We start from the raw sequence: 15117 nt of genomic DNA on the forward strand, positions 1-15117 counted from the left end.
TTGCCTGTTGGTGGTTGTACTGAGTACACCACATTATGTTGTATAGATTAAGTTGGATGATGTTGCAATGGTGTCTCATAGAACTGTTTATGATTCAGATTCCAATTTTTTGGGACACACCTATGGCTACAGTGTTACAATAAACCTGTAGCCACCAGAGCACAGGAAGGAATTTCAGCACAGAACCAAAATGTCTTCATAAAGGTAAAGCAGTATAGTTGCATGGCTCCATAGCCTTATCCATGTATCACTGGCTAACAGGACAATGGCATCATGCAGCCTACTCCTGCATCCATAATCTCTGAACACAATGTGGTTTCCTTAATAAGTGTAAGCAGGATTCTGGGCGCTGACACATCTATAAGCTGTTGTATAGGAGATGCACCATCTACAACTCTGTATCCGCAACAGACATTTGTCCTCATCCAGTTATGATTGCCTTGTTCTGCATCCCATTGTGTTACTTACACATGATGTATGTTACAGCAGAAGTGTGGTTCACATGGATGGACAACCTGTTACATGTAGTGTGTAGTTCCATGGTTACATACTTGTCTACCCAGCATGGCCTATTTATACCACAGTCCATTCTTGGATGTGCAAGAAGTACACAATGAGTGCTGACAGCTCCCTGTATGGCAGCCATACATCTCCACTCCAATGCATATAGTGGACAGAATACATAATTTTGACCTTGACACATCTGTATTGGACATGTTATGTGCACTGTATATTGGGTTATTGTGGGACCTCGTGGCTGTTACAGGTGTCAGATATGCCTGTGTACTTACATACTGCAGGTGTCATTGCACTCAATGATAGGTGTGATGAGTGCCGCATGCAGCGTTACAATGATGGCTTACCTTTATCTATAGGTTGTACAACAGCACACAAAGTCCCGCATCTTACTGACCAGTGAAAGTCAAAGGCTACATCTCTCTCTCTCTCTTTCTCTGTCCATAAGGACATGCCTACTGGGTCAACTGTTGGAAGTGAGCAGACAATACAGTATTATCCAGGGGTGCCTGACTGCTAAAAGTATAATATTGTTCATACCTTGGCATGTAGTATTTGTCAATGGCTCTGACAGCAACTGAATGTGTATGTCAGCCCATCCTGGGTAACTGTTGGTTCTGTGTGCAAACAATGACAGTCTCTTGTTTGCAATTACTTGCAAATGTAGCCAGTCTGAGGTCACTGACAGTGGCCATGACTGCAGAGAAGGGAATGGATTGATGTGTGTGGTAGTTCAATGGTAATTGGGCTCATTGTAGCGCTGACCTACAAAAACCTATCTTCCCAGATAATGACTGTCTGACACTTGGCTATCCAGCAGCTGACATGCAAGTTTGTAAACACCTCCATAGTGTGTTCACAATGCCTGATGGCCTAATTTTGAGGAATGCATTGTTGGGCCATGGTAGATGGGGTGAGTCATTTTCCCCTCATACATTGCAGTCTGTACCATTGAATTTGGTACAAAGCTTAGGGTAGGCATAATCTGACCTTGAACAACACATACTATATTTGAGCCAGTGTCTGCAGGTGTACTACATTGTTAGCGATCATTTCCATGATAAATATTTTCCTGGCAGTAAATGTGACACTAGTGTGACATCTGGGGATATCAGTTGTCATTGCATGCTACTTTCCCTGTGTGGAACTATGTACTGACTTTAATTCCAGCATGGTTTCCAAGAAGGTATTCTACCTACATGTCTGTGTATGTAGAGACCATAGGCAAGCAGTGGGGGAGGGGGACAAATTCATACGTGCACCCTGGGAAAGGTAAGGAGGCACTGTTCTTACAGTTATCCTGCATCTGCACACCACTCAAGCAGTGTGTACTGCACTGACAGAATTACCTTGTGAGGAAGGCTGACAAGAGGGGCATCCCATGAATTGCTTGTGCCTGGCTACTACAACTGCTGGTCTCAGCACAACCACTCTCTCCTGGGATACCATGCCTCTACACCTCATCTCACACCAAAAGCAAAATGTTAGTACCAGACTGCATATGAGGTGCAGGCCACAGCCTGTTTGTTCATTCACACAGTTGTCCCACTTCATGCAAGGCTCTATAGCCTTGACATACCCTTTACCAGGTAGATGCCTTGAGTAGCAATCAGGGAAATCATTACAGTGTGGCATGTACTATGCCTAGTATTCCACAGTTCATGGGATTCAGTAGGGTAATGTGTGGATGGTGAGGTAGAGCAGAGCTGCAGTGTCACACTGTGATGTACAATATCTGGTGACATCCACTTGCAAGGTTGCTTTGGCAAGCACCACAGTGGCAATGCTGACTGTCTGGTCAGAATGTCACAGCAGTTCATGCAGCCTGACCATCATCAGCTTTGTGGTGTATGTCTGCATGCCATGGATCTCAGACATACTGCAGGGGGGTGGGCACTTTTGGCCAAAGTGTGTGTACCCACACTTGCATTATGTACTTTATGTCAGACTGTACATTTACATAATCAGAACACATGTCTGTGTTCACACATCATGTCACATGACATCTAGTGTGCTGTCTGGTAGCCTGACAGGCAGTGCAGACTAGCAAGGCCAGAGTAATGACCACAGAGTCGAACAAGCTCTCTGTGCATGCACGGACGTCCACATCTTCACTGCAAGGTGTGCCATCTGTACAATTGCATAAACTTGGCTGATCATGGTACAGCAAACTGGGAGCCATCATACAATCTCCCATTTATGTCACTCTCCCACAAGAGGATCTTCATGAACATATGCTTGTTCACATACTCATGGCTATAACCCCACAAAAAATGTGTATGTGGTATTGTTTCCACTGGTAACAACAATGCCCCTGCTATGTAGCACTTCATTAGCCACACCTGATGTACATAGTCAGGGGTGATGTACAAGGGCACATGCCTGGCCACACAGGTTTCCACCTAGTTTACCATAGATCACCATGTCTCCACAGTGATAAGATGGGTATTGTATCATGTTCATGTCATTAGTAAGGGCACTGTCACTCGATAATGCTGTGTTTATACCTCTGTGTGCTCCTCCCTCAGCATGCCAACATTTCACTGCATTGGCCATTTTCTCATGTACCTTTGCAAGCACCATTGGCAATTGGACACAACACAAACTTTCCTCACAAAAGAACAAGTCCCAAGTATTTGACATACAGAGATCATGTGCAATTACTGTCATCGTACCTTGTGTCATATAGACCACTCAGACGTGATCTGTGCCTTGCATACAGGGCATTATATGACCCTGCTTTACTGGACATGCTGCAACTCTGTGAGTAGAATTGTACATGTATTACCTGCTGTAAGGACAATGGATCATAGGAAGTTACTAGGCTATTGGCCCTGATGCCCTTACAAGCCTGCCCAAGAATTTAGCCTGTATTCCAACACATTAGCACCCAATGCCCCTGGCCAGCAGGGACACAGTTAGAATATCAGTGGTGCATTTTCTGTTCCCCATCCAGTTATCTAGGTTGCATTTATAATGGGTTAATGAGGTTCTGGGCTGTATGTGGAGAATGAGTCTATTCCACAGAAGGGGAGGTCTCTGGGAAACAAACCCGTCCCACCAACAAGTCCTATTGATGTCACAGGCCGAGTTGAGGTTGTGCATGTGGGTTACTCAAGTGAACCTTGACTTGCATATATGCAGCAGTCCCATCAAGGCAGGGTCTCAGATTGCTGTGTATGCCAGACAGAAGCCACCTCTGTGGAGTCTGTTTGAGACTGGGCAAAGGGACAAGGCTTTTAGCCTATCTGTGTTGGTTAGATGTTTGAGGCCCTGGATTATTCTGGTGAGAACCTCTGGTCTCTCCAGCTGCTGCATGTGCTTTGTGAGGTACATACCAAAAGGGGCATTGTACTCAATAATGGGTCTTATAAGGGGAGAATACAGGGATGTTATGACCTCCTTGTTCCTGGATGACATACCCTTCCTAATGAGGTGGGCCATGTAGAAAGCTTTCTGTACAATGACGGCAATATGATGGTCAAAAGTCAGTTTGCTATCAACCTGGGTGCCCATATCCCTCATGACTGATTGGGCACTTAGGTCCTTGTTATTAGCATGATAATTTATGGGGACATCACCGTCTCCAAATGGGATGTTGAGGCATTTTTTAGCATTCAGTTTTAGGCCCTGTTTCTGGAACCAGGCATTTGTTTGGGTGAGACCCTCTTGGAGGATGTCCACATCACTAGGGGAATTGATGACAATGGTCAGCTTGCAGTCATCTGCATACTTGGTCAGCCATAGCCCACTGGTTTAGGCCTGCACATCAGCAAACTATATCCCAAACAACATAGGCCTCTGGACCCTATCCCTGGCATACATCACTAGTTACTGGTCTACTGCTTGAAGTGGCTTCCCCTACTTTGAGTAGGTGGGTTCTATCAGTGAGCCAGTTTGCCACCCATCTGGTAACATACAGAACTATGCCTAGTTGAGAGAATTTATCTATTCTACCCAAGTGGGGAATAATATCAACGGCTTTGGCTAGGTCAAGGTAAGTGGCATGCACCATCTTCCATTTATCCATGCTTTGGAAACTGCCTCAAAGAAGTCAACCAAATTTAATAGGCATGATTTCCCCTGAAGAAATCAAACTGTGTGGGATCAAGTGTTAGAAAGCTGCCAATGTCCTTGTTAATGAGTTCCATTTTACTCCATCCCATGGCCTTTCAGATCATGCTAATTAGGTTGATGGGTCTATAATTTGCCTCATCAGTGGATGCTCCAGCTTTGTGTAAAAAGATGACAGTGGCTGTCCTCTACTTGGCTGAGAAAAAGCCGGTACTCAGGCTTTGGTTGCATAGGGCCCCTAAATGTGCTGCAAGTCCCTTCCTGTGTTCATGTAGGCTGCAGCCTGAAATGTCATTGGGTCCCATTACCTGGTATGTGATGTTAATAATACATGCTGGTGGGGGAGATATATGCACCACACTGTCACAAACTGTTGAAACAGACCTCCACCTAATGGCAAACAGTGCACCACATTAGCCCTCTGCAGATGCAGCCTGTATGATTGATGACTGTCAAGTTACCAAAGGGCTTCTGTGTGTGTCTCTTGTGGACAGAGTCAATATGTGCTGATTGTGTATATAAGGGTTAGAACATGAGTAGAATTTTATGTCACCTACATCCATTAGGCTACAACTGCCCAGTGGTCCTATGATCCCACACACTGAAGTAAAATGCTGTAACATCTGCACACACAAGCACACACACACACACACACACACACACACACACACGCTCACACCTGGCTACAGAGAGAATAGTACTACTTTCAATTCATATATACAGAAAAGTGCACAGCATACACAGTTCAAGTTGACTGTAGTTAGAATAGAACACCTACTTATCTAATGGTACATACTAGAGATCACAGTACTTGATGCATGTGCCACACCTCAAGTGTGCTATTAATATCTCTTTAGGTAATGTTATGGTAGATGACACCAGCAGGCCTTGTTCTGGTCAGGTCTTTGTAGGTGCACATCACCTATGACGGCCAAAATATTGCAAAACCCCACCTCTGTCTGCATCAGTGTGGTGATCACATTTATTTTACAGTGGGATGCACACAAACATAGCAGGTGGACTGGAGTGAGATTAGAACCCCTACCTAATTACTGTTACACACTACAGATGACAGTATTTACAGCATGTGCCATGGCTTATGTCTGACATTATCATAGCAATTATAGTGTTAAAGTACATGACATCAGCAAGCCTTGTGGAAGAGAGGGGTTTAGAGACCAGCAGCACCTGCAAGGGCCAAAAAGTACAGGCCCATTGAAATGTGGGATTCCCATTTGTTATGCAGGGGGATGCATACACATGCAAGCACACACCAAGTGGACTGGAGCAAGATTAAAACCCCTACTTATCTGCTGCTGCATATTGCAGATGACAATATTTACAGCACACACCATGGCTTAAGTCTAATTTGTACATGCCTGCAGGCAAATACTAGTAGTGTACATAAACTAGACTTGTATCGAGCAGCATGTGTGGGCTCCAGAGTGACATTGCATCTCATTTGTTCTCTGCATCTAGTAGCTTTGCAGGTAGATAACTGTTGTTTATCCTAGGTATGTGTCTACAGTAGCTATTTTGCCCATACATGGCCATTTGCATTTGGATGGGCAAGCATGTGGGCAAAAATACTATGCCCTGTCAATGCATGCATACACAACATGATACTTAACACCACCTGTTCACCTGTTGGAGTATGTGTTGTGATATCCAGCAGGCAGAGGGGGTTGTAGGTAAGTGCAATATCTATGGACTATCATATGTGGCCATTTGCATTTGGATGGGCAAGCATGTGGGCAGCAGTAATGTGCCCTGTCAATGCATGCATACACAACATGGTGCTTTACACCACCTGTTTATCTGTTGGTGTATGTGTTGTGATATCCAGCAGGCAGAGGGGGTTGTAGGTAAGTGCAATATCTAATGTTGAACCCTTACATTTGATCCATTGAGCAACAAATACCGCAGCTTTAATCAGCAGTATCAGGGTATGCAGGACAATACAGACATGCACAGACATATAAACATATATCTGCAGATAACAGGGACGTAACTATACATGGATGTGTGTGTGTGTGTGTGTGTGTGTGTGTGTGTGTGTGTGTGTGTGTGTGTGTGTGTGTGTGTGTGTGTGTGCGTGTGTATGCTCGTGTGTGTGTGTTTGTGTGTGTATAATATACGTATATTTGTTATGTGGATGTACGGGTAGAGACAGAAATGTATGTGACTCTCTCTCTCTCTCTGTATATATATATATATATATATATATATATATATATATATATACAAATGTATATAAAACTCTATATACATACATATATATATATATGTGTATGTATGTATGTATATATATATATATATATATATATATATATATATATATATATATATATATATAGAGAGAGAGAGAGAGAGGGAGAGATAGGGAGAGTGAAATACTGGTAGACAGAATATGTATACATATATGGCTGTACCTGTAGACATATCTGTATCTATCAAGTCATTTTGAGTGGGGAGCAACAGACTTTCATGCTGCTTAACTAAGTATGACCATGCCCACTCGGGGTTTTGCTAGTTATAAACTGACTCCAGCACACACCTACCTGTACTCCAGTCTGGCATTTGTGTGTTACCCATAAAATATACATCTATCCCCGTTTCTGCACTGCTGCTCATCACTGAACTTTGCTATGACTTTCTTCAGTTGTGTGATGTAATTAATATGTCACAATGGTTAATAATATTGCACCACATACAAGACTGCCGGTCTGTAAAACAAGTAGTACTACCTGACATCCAAAATAAGTGGCTATGTCTAGATTAGAACCCTAAATGCTACTACATAAGCTATTTACCTTAGACCTTTGAGCCACACAGGCTATTTGACAAATAGCAAGCGTTATCACATAATCAACTGCAGACACATGTATATACAGGTAGTCATTCCTGTGCTAAGTAAGATATAGTGAATGTATGATCAATTTCTTTGTTACTGTCCTTAGACTGCCTGGCATGCTGCTGTACCATCGCTGAGTTTGTGTTACAGTAGTTTCAGGGCAACACCACTGTGTTGGGGGTGGTGGAACTCCACCACTTTTTCTGCTGGGGTACACAGTAGTCTGACTATCATGTCACCCCACTGTCTAACGTCTCCCTTGACTGCTGTACCAGTATTCTTTTGCAGAAGGTCTGCATGAATATTCCATGCATGGGGCCTAGTGAATACTCCTGGAAGTAAGGTAGTGGAATGGATATCTGTAGTCCCCAGTGGATAGAATTTCTGTGCAAGTATCCCACTATATTCACTTGAATAATATACCAGATCCGTATATACAATGCTATATCATTGTAAACCTTATGAGTACTGTGGAGGATGTGGTCTTACCTTGCAAATGCAGCACCTGACACACCCATAGATCAGGGCTGACTCTGTCTGATGGAAACAGTACACAGCCACTATATGAGTAGGTACAGGATGTTTGGGTTGCCTGCCATCATTTTTAATTTTTGTATGTGAGTAGGAGTAAAGTGTCAGCCCCTAGGGCCATAGGTTGCCAGTGAATGTGCTATGCATTGCCTCTAAGCCAATGCCAGGACATAATGAGCATGCCTACGTTTGCCTACAAGTACATCCTCTTCTGAGTCCTCTTGTAACTGTGGCTGTGGTGACCTAGGCACTGGTGGAGGGATTTTTATCCCTTGCCTTTGCTGAGCCTGCTGCAGCTGTTTCCACAGGATCATATTGTGTAGCATAGCACATACTGTGAATATATGTGCACTTGTGGCTGGAGAATACTGCAGGGCTCCCCCAGATATATCTAGGCACTGAAACCATGATTTCAGCAGCCCAAACAAATGCTCTATGATGTTCCTAGTTTGTGCATGTGCCTCATTATGCGTTCTTTTGTGGGTGGGTGTGCATTTCTGATGGGTGTCATCATCCACAGTTCCAGGGCATAGCCAGCATTCACCAGTAAATGGCCATGTGGGATGTCTGTCCAGCAAACATCTGGAACAGCTGTCATGTTTGCCAGATATGGGAATCAGCACACACATTCAAGATTAATCCCTGGGCATTGCACATGACCTGGCACTGGATGGAGTGGTACCCCTTGTGGTTAACATAGATTCTACCCTGCTCACCAGGTGAAGCCTTGATGTATATGGGTGCAATCTATGGCACCCAGTACCTCTGGATAGTATGCTACATGGTAGAAATGTTCCATATTGCTGACCCTCGCCTCAGGGGAGAGGAAGAAAGCTATGTGCTCACTGGCATGCAGTAGCATATCATCCAGAAACTGGTGGAATATCCTGGATGCAGATGTCTGTGACATCCCCATCATGTCCCCAGTTGGTCTTTGAAAAGTACCTGTAACTAGTATCCTAAAGGCTACACATACTTTTGTTTTCACTGTGGCTCTGGCTCTGAGTTAAGGGTGGCAGAGCTCAGTGAGCTTTTGGAATATGTCTGTGTCCACCCTGTAGCTGTCTAAAATCTCCAGCTCATGTAGCTCCAGGAAGGTTATCCTGGGCCTGAACAGTCTTCTTCTCACCCTAGACACTAGTATTGACTTCAGCATCTAGTACATGCAGATGTAGTATAGCTGCAGCAGCCCCTAGCATTATCTCATCAGTTAAAATTTCCAAGTCAGTATTACATTGCTTCAAAGTACTGAGGAGAAAAACAGAATGTAGGGTGAATGCATACTTTATACAGGTCTGCTGTAGGTCCACCATGTCTGATTGGCTACTTATTATATATTTCACCTGCCTAAATTGTAATTAACATCATTTAATGGCCCTACTTTGTTGTGCAGTGCGCTGCGGTGTGCCGCATCACCCAGCATAGCTTATTCACTCCTAACAAATCATCACTGTCACGTGACTAGTCTGCTGCATGTATACATTAAGCTTCATGTGAACATGCTCAGCTGTGCAGCATGTCAATCAAACATGCTCACTGTGTCTTAAACAATTCCTAAAAGTAGCAAGACACACACCCCTGCTGGCATCCACCTCAATTGGTAATATCAACATGGTGTAGCAGCCTACATGGAAGGGATCTGCAGACGCGGTTGCTTCTTTTAGTAATTTAACAAATTCACCTGATTTGTATACATATCAGTGCTGACAGCCTGGTAACTACACAGTTCATAGCTGTATAACCTAGGCAGGGTCTACATTAGAAGAGCAAAATGATGAAAGAGCAAATGCTCTTTCATCAACATGTAAAACCCAAAGTCTGAAAACAGAGAAGTTACAGAACAGCAATTTTTTTCCCAGGGAAAAAAAATCTCTGGAATGTTCTCAGGACTTTGCTGTTTTCTCCACTCTGTTGCAATTTCGGAGTTGCTATATTTAAGTGGGGGTGGTGTCTTTATAATTTTTGTTTTTTGGAACAGCGATTATTTTTCCCTGGGAAAAAAAATCACTGTTCCGTAACGTTGCTGTTTTCAGACTTTGGGTTTTACGTGTTGACAAAAGATTGTTCACTCTTTCGTCATTTTGTTCTTCTAATATAGACCCCCTAGGCAACAGCACCAATGCACCATTATACAGATCCAATGCAATATCCTATAATACATTTCTGACAAGTGTTATAAAATACTTTTTTTTCCTTTTTTTTTTTTTTTTATTTTTCAATTGCAAATTTGCGCACTGTGGCGCACAGTGCAAACATGCCAAAATCATTAAAAAAGTTATTTTAACACATTTCCTTGTATTTTCAGACATCAACAATGCATGTTTCAAACATTACTCTATGTGATCAAACAATTTTAGGGGAGTTATGTCCATATTTGTGGACATTTCTATCCCCTTCTTTCTGTGGACACTCCTATACATGAAACATTTCCACATACACTAAGGACATGGACACAGGCTCTATATGAATGCCTTTATGCTTGTTGGATTGCTCCACCTGGGTCACTTGAATAAAAGTCACCAGTTATGAGATAATTTGGATTACCTGGAACTTTCCTTGTTTGTGCGTGTTCATACCACTAAGAGGAGCTTACTGAATCTAAAATTTTTCCCGTTCGTGTACACATCTTACAAAAAAAATATTGTGTAGGCTTTATTGAATACCCCCCCCCCCCTTCAAATGTACAACTCTCCCATAATTCTGTGATAAAATCTCAAAATTCAAGTATAAATGTAAGAACAACATGTTGACATGACTAGTAGTTTTGCAAATAAATTCTATGCTCACCTATAAAATTGTATTAATCTGATAGTCCCTACCAAAACTAAACAAAATAGGAGGAGTAAAAGCAAACCAGCCTGGAGGTCACATGTATAAATAAATAAACAATACATTAAAAAAAGACATTCTTAAAATATACAGTAAAACTAAATACCCAAAAATCAAGGGCAGCATCAAAAAGTAACTGAGCATATCATTAGGAAAACAAAGGCCACCTGGAAGCTAAGAATACTTACTAATCATTCATTACTTATGTCAGCAAGTTACAAAATAATACCCAGCATTACCCTGAACTGATTCAAAATGGCACTACCTACCTCAATGCAGTGTTTATTGCAAATAAATTACCAAATTCAATGCAAAGTTCACCCCAGTGACACCTATACAAAAACTGACAAAGCCCTAATGATCTCAAATCTTATCAAAAGTAAAATAATGTTTGCTAGAAGTAGTCTTCTAAACACACAAAAAAAATGCATCATATCTGGGACCTGATACCCCTTGGCCACCTGCTGACCAGCATCAAATATGCACTGGTAGACCCACTCCTTTGGCTATTCAACCTGATCATCCCTCAGGTGATGCTACTTCACAAAGGCAGCCCCACCACAGGGCCCAGAAATTGCAGACCTATCAGCCTGACAAGTCTCATCTTCAAGGCCATGGAATGGGTCATAACTCTTCTGATAAACTGCAATATTAGAAATCCTATTAGAAGTGACCACCAGCAGTTTTGCTTTGTTAAGAGTAAATCCTGTCTAATGAATCTGGTACTTTTTTCAGACGTTCATGGTATTTTCTATGATTCCTACATTTTCCATTAAGAACTTACCTTGTATGATTTTTAATTTGAATTAACAAATATGCAAAATATGAAAGCTGTTCATAAGATTCATAAGATAATGGACATGAATTTGTGTTCACATGAAAAGTGTACCTGCAAGCACTGCATTTATATTGGAAATGTATTTTGGTATCTTGTACGCCAAAATGAACAGTCATATGATCAAACAAAGATACACATATTTCTGTAAACATGCAAGATAGACCCAATATACTGAGGAAGAATTCCTTTGTCTTTTCAAGAGCTTTCCAGTGATGTATGATAAGACTGGGCAATACACTACTGTTTTGTGGTAATACACAATAAACGCAAACTATGCAGATCATATTCTCACAACATTTCAGAACAATAATATTAATCTACAAAGATTTGTACGACAGTATTTGTTTCTCTAAGGGACACATGGCTTTTACAGTATTAAAACATAAGTTCTTAAATGTTCTCATATGTTCAATACAGTGTTTAGACCTGAGAGCCAACAACAGATTCATCAAAACTGACATTGTGAAAGTCAGTTCCCATTCAAATAGGAAAGTTGGATTGATAAAAAGCAATACTTGGAGATAAAGTTACATCAGATTGAATTTAAATAACTTGGGCTATAAATTGTTCCTGATTGACATTTTAATTTGTGTGATATTAAAATTTAGGTTATCAAATCTATAAGCATGCTTATTCTGACATACAGAGATGCTTTAAATCACCTGTAGCATATTATCATAATACATTTTTGTAGGTACAACTAACTTTAACTCTTAAATACCTCTAATTCAGATGTGAAAAGATTATTAATAGTAATAACTAATGTACCTGCCAAACATTTATATCTCTGTATGTCTTCATATTTGCTGCCACTTATGACGCACCCAGCAAGATATTCCCTCGGATTCACTATTCTTCCATGCAAGACTAGCTTAGTCCTACACGGAAGCGGCCGCTTAGAAGCAGGACGGCAGCACGCCATGCTTATCAATGAAGGTGTGCTGCCTGAGCTGCTAAATGGACAATGAGCATGTACGAGTGCAGGGGGCATGTCTAAGAGCAGAGCTCTCAGAATATACACGTCCCTGCAATCAAGAACAGCAGTTTAGGAATAAGAATGAGCGCGACCGCTCAGAGGTATTCACATACTCCTAGCAGCATCGCCCCAAGTTTACAAGAGTAATAGTTAAAACATTAAATATAAAAGGTGTTTTTTTTTATGAAACAGATTAAATTTAACCATAGGTGTGCGGGTTTGCCCATCGCTTAGCTACAGTTAATGTAGTGTGAGTAACCAATAGGAAGCATGAGTAAGCATATTTAAGGAGTAGTAAGTGGGAGTAAGCATATTTAAGCAATAGTAAGCAAATTTAAGCCCGTTTGTGTGGGGGTAGGCAATGTGCACACAGGTTAAGCAATATTGAAGCTAACTCTCTGTAAGCATACTTAACCAAAGGTTAGCATTGCTTACCCTCACGCAAACCTGCACAAACCCACTTACAATTGCTTAAAAGTGCCTTAATTACTCTGTATGCAACAGCCACTGTCCTTGTCAGAAACAAAATAAACAGTCTTTACAAGTCTTAAACCCAGGACCCTGTACACTATAGTCAGAGTAGTTAACCACTAAGCCATCACAGCAGTACATACAATTGAGGTATCACCAAACAGATCCTCACTACAGAAAAATCAAACCAAACATGTGAAAGGAATCTATATACAGTTTTATGTTGTATAACCTACTACATAACATAAATATGTGAACTGGAGTACTGCAGTAAGCCCAGATGTAACTTTAACTCTTAAATACCTCTAATTCAGATGTGAAAAGATTATTAATAGTAATAACTAATGTACCTGCCAAACATTTATATCTCTGTATGTCTTCATATTTGCTGCCACTTATGACGCACCCAGCAAGATATTCCCTCGGATTCACTATTCTTCCATGCAAGACTAGCTTAGTCCTACACGGAAGCGGCCGCTTAGAAGCAGGACGGCAGCACGCCATGCTTATCAATGAAGGTGTGCTGCCTGAGCTGCTAAATGGACAATGAGCATGTACGAGTGCAGGGGGCATGTCTAAGAGCAGAGCTCTCAGAATATACACGTCCCTGCAATCAAGAACAGCAGTTTAGGAATAAGAATGAGCGCGACCGCTCAGAGGTATTCACATACTCCTAGCAGCATCGCCCCAAGTTTACAAGAGTAATAGTTAAAACATTAAATATAAAAGGTGTTTTTTTTTATGAAACAGATTAAATTTAACCATAGGTGTGCGGGTTTGCCCATCGCTTAGCTACAGTTAATGTAGTGTGAGTAACCAATAGGAAGCATGAGTAAGCATATTTAAGGAGTAGTAAGTGGGAGTAAGCATATTTAAGCAATAGTAAGCAAATTTAAGCCCGTTTGTGTGGGGTAGGCAATGTGCACACAGGTTAAGCAATATTGAAGCTAACTCTCTGTAAGCATACTTAACCAAAGGTTAGCATTGCTTACCCTCACATAAACCTGCACAAACCCACTTACAATTGCTTAAAAGTGCCTTAATTACTCTGTATGCAACAGCCACTGTCCTTGTCAGAAACAAAATAAACAGTCTTTACAAGTCTTAAACCCAGGACCCTGTACACTATAGTCAGAGTAGTTAACCACTAAGCCATCACAGCAGTACATACAATTGAGGTATCACCAAACAGATCCTCACTACAGAAAAATCAAACCAAACATGTGAAAGGAATCTATATACAGTTTTATGTTGTATAACCTACTACATAACATAAATATGTGAACTGGAGTACTGCAGTAAGCCCAGATGTGAGGTGTCATTGTAATAAAGTGTTGAAATCCCCTAATAAACACAAGGACCCCATACAGTGTACGTATGCCTGAATCATGGATACTAAACACACATATAACATGTAATGGTTAATAAATCAATGCCAAAAAGCAAATATAATGCAAATTAAATATTAAGCAATGCTAAGCATTGCACAGCCCAGCTTAGTAGGTGTAAGCAAAGTGTAGGCCAGCTAACTCAGTCTACCCATTCGTATACCCCTTTAAGCAATGCCAACCTTAGGGAAGCAGGTTTGCCCATAGCTTAGCATTTTCAAAACTTCCAGTCATGGCAAAGTGTGGAACACCGGGCCTATTTAAACCCAACAGGTGGGAATACATCTCATAACTGGTTGCAGCTTCCTCCTGTAGGGACTATGTCTGGTATGGGAGAGGGTGTGCACTTTTGGGTGTAGTACTGGGGCATCCAGGAGTCCAGAGTCATGGCAAGACTCCTTGTGAAAGACCAAGACCAGAAACTGCTGCAGGGCCAGTACCAGGGTTCCCAATACAAAGCGGAAGCCTAGGACCGTCTATCCCATGACTTCACCAGTGCCACAGGTATACCATGAACTAGTAAGCAGGTCAGGCATCAATATGTCGACCTGAAGTGGAGAAAGGGAGATCTCTTGGATCAGTAGATCCAAGAGGTTAGGAGGACAGGGGATGCCCCAGCTGTGTGTAATTATCAGTCCAC

The sequence above is a fragment of the Protopterus annectens genome, chromosome 2.part0, assembly GCF_019279795.1.
Source record: "Protopterus annectens isolate FY-2018-M chromosome 2.part0, PAN1.0, whole genome shotgun sequence".
In the NCBI taxonomy this organism is placed as follows: Eukaryota; Metazoa; Chordata; order Ceratodontiformes; family Protopteridae; genus Protopterus; species Protopterus annectens.